This window comes from Melopsittacus undulatus, unplaced genomic scaffold, assembly GCF_012275295.1.
Source record: "Melopsittacus undulatus isolate bMelUnd1 unplaced genomic scaffold, bMelUnd1.mat.Z mat_scaffold_55_arrow_ctg1, whole genome shotgun sequence".
Taxonomy (NCBI): Eukaryota; Metazoa; Chordata; class Aves; order Psittaciformes; family Psittaculidae; genus Melopsittacus; species Melopsittacus undulatus.
This window is the reverse complement of record NW_022994420.1, coordinates 597,110-600,134: the sequence shown is the minus strand read 5'-3', so window position 1 is coordinate 600,134 and position 3,025 is coordinate 597,110. Positions and strand designations below refer to the sequence as shown.

Below are 3,025 nucleotides of genomic sequence, written 5' to 3'. Positions count from 1 at the left end.
CCTCACTGCAGAGCAGAGAGACTGAATCAGCCTTGCTCAGGGAAGTGCTATCAGAAATCACTATACAATCCGTGTGTTACCACCGTTATCCTCAGACTAGAGCCGAACCTAACCACTGCCTCAGCTACAAGAGCAGAATGACTCTTACGAGTTGTCCCTCTGACACCTGTTGCCCTCCAAGAACCCAGAACCAATCCCCACAACGCCCCCATAACTGCAAAAGTCCCCCAAAACACCCTATCCCCCAATAAACACCCAACCTCACCAAGTCCCAAACTGCAAAACACCCAAACCCACCAACTCTCCGCAAAACCACAAGTCCCCCCAGAAACCGACCCCCCAACCCTCAAAGTCTCCAAAAATCCCCACAGGCCCAAAACTCCATCCTAACCCTCCAAGAGCCCATCCTCACCAAAAACCCCAACCTCCCAAACCCCCAAACCCCACAAACCCCACGCTCCCCCCAGAAGGCACCCCTGGCTTACTTGCCCGGCTGCTGGCTCAGGCTGTGGAGGGTGGAGTGTGCTGTCTCCTGGGGCAGTTCATGTTTGCAGCCAAGGGTGGTTGAACACATCCTCCAGGGATGGTCTGGCCCAATCTTTCATGTTCAAAGCACCACCTGATGAGCTGCTGGCATTCTGGGGAGCATCCGGGAACCACCACTCATTTGCAGGAGGCTCCTGCCCACCTTGTGCCACCGTCCGCAGCGCCCAGGCCGGGGTGTGCTCAGAGCTGCACCCAAACCTCCTGCTCCATGATCCGGTTTGGAGGAGAGCAGGATGGCAGGACATGTGCCACCTCCTCCAGCTGACCAAGGGATATCAGCTGCCACCCTCTAAAACTTGACCTCCCCCTGCTGCCGCCAGCCGAGTACCTACCAACAGAGATCTGGCGCTTGAAGAAGAGCTGCCCACTGGTGATGTCCTCGCAGCACGGAAGGGGAGGACCCGCACACCCATCTCATACAGCAAGCACGCCCAGGGACCAGATGGCCGCCGACGGCCGTGGTAGCAGTGGTAGAGGAACCACTCCGGCGGGTAGTACACAAGTGTTCCTACAACAGGATACAGGAACAGCTCATCAGGCGGATGCCGCCTGCTCCCGCATCCTCAGCGCGCATCCCCAGGGATGCAGGGGCTGCACCGGTGGCCCCATGGACGTGGGGAGACACACTCGGTGTGAGCTGCCACTTTGTCACCAGCACGTGACTCTTTTTCCCAACTGCCTGCTACTGGAAGCACCCTGGGCTGTGCGCTCACCGCTAAATTTGGTGTAGACCATGTCCTGAGGAGGGTGCTGCAACCAAGGTCAATTAGCTTGACCTTTCCGGTGACCAAGTGGATGATGATGTTCTTGGACTTGATATCCCTGTGCAGGACACCGCGGCTGTGGCAGTGCCGCACGGCCCTCAACACCTGGAGGAAAATGCCCTGTGCCGGAGACTCGGGCACGACCCCCGGTTTTCTGATTAACTCAAAGAGGTCCTGCGATGGCTCCGGACGCTCCAAAACCAGCAGGAAGGAGTCGGGCAGCTCAAACCAATGGAGGAGCTGATGATGGTGCTGCAGTCGGAGCGCACTTTCCTCATCATGGCTATCTCCCATGGGAATGCGGGTGCCACCTGCGCTGCAGGGTGACCGTGGCACCGTTAGCGGGGCTGATGCTGGCCCGGGGGTCCTGTGCCTCCCTGCCTGGGATGCTCTGATGCCCCCCTGCCCGGCCCCACTGTTCCCAGGTGCCCCCCCCCAAGTCCCCAGGGATGCTCTGGTGCACCCTAGCCGCCCCAAGGGTACCAGGCACCCTCTGCCCAGGATGCTCCGTGTCCCCCGGTGACTCCACAGCCGCTCCCCTCGCGCTGTCCCGCTTTCCCCCTCCCGGCACGCCACCCCTCACCCCCACCAGCCCTGCCCCACGCTGTGCCGGTGGCCCCGCGCACTCACCCGCTGGCCCCACGAGGAGATGCGCTCCCGAGCCACTTGTTTGATGGCCACCTGCAGCCGGAGAGCAGCGCTGGGCTGAGCCTCGCCTGGCCCCGCCGCCTCCCCGCCCCGCCGCCGGCCCCGCCCCTTACCGGGGTGTTGTCACCCAGGCGGACCCCCGAGTACACGGAGCCGAAGCCGCCTCTCCCCAGCAGCGGTCCCATTCGGTAGAGCCGCTCGAAGGTCTCCTTGTCATGCCCGACGCGAGAGACGCTGCCGCTGCCGCTGTCGATGCGCGCGGGGTCCCCGCCGGCCCCCAGCGGCCGCTCCGGGCCGAGCGGAGCCGCATCATTCCCGGCCTTTCCCGGCCGAGGCTCCGCGGCGTGCCGCTCGCCGCCGCTCCCGGGGCGCAGATAGAGCGACGGGTCAATGCGGGTGAGGAGCACCACGGGCACCTTGGCCGAGCGCGCTGCCGGTGCGGCACCCCCGCAGGGCTCTCGGGGTTCGCGGCTGCCTGCGGCGGCTGCGGGGCGGGGCCTGGGGGCGGGCCGGGAGCGCCAGGGGCGGCGCTGCCTCGCCAGACCCAGCGGCGGCGGCTCGCCCGCGCCGCCACTGCCGTACCGGGAGAGCCGAGCGGCGCCGCGAGCCCCGGCGGGGGGCACCATCGCGGGGAGCGGGCGGAGGGAGGGCTCCGGACCGCCGAGAGCTGCCGCCGCCGCGCCGGGTGCTGCTGCCGCTGCTGCCGATGACAAAGTCGCTGCGGCTCAAAGCCCCTGGAAAAGTCGCTGCCGAAGTCGCTGCCGGCTCCAAAGCCGCTCCAAGCCGCTCCAAAGCCGCTGCTGCCGCTGCCGCCGCAGCCTCGCTCTCAACGGCTCTGTCCACGCGGCCGCAGGAGCCCGTGGAACGGCGGAGCGGGCCCTGCCCAGCCCCGCGGCCCGGGCTCGTGCACCCCCGCCCGGCCGCAGCATCCCCCCCCGCGGCTGAGCCTTTGTAAACTGAACCTGAGCCTGGGACCCTGCGAACGAGGCTTTAATAAAGAATGAGACCCGAGGCTTTGGGAAGTCAAAAGGAGGCTTCATTTTACTGCTTATTTTATCCCCTTTTCC

At 65.2% G+C, this 3,025-nt stretch overlaps 1 pseudogene; it reads right to left on the bottom strand.

The window, feature by feature from the left end:
• Positions 1-542: 542 nt before the first annotated feature.
• LOC117438686 (serine/threonine-protein kinase pim-1-like) lies at positions 543-2,584 on the bottom strand (annotated as a pseudogene).
• Between the last annotated feature and the right edge of the window lie 441 nt (positions 2,585-3,025).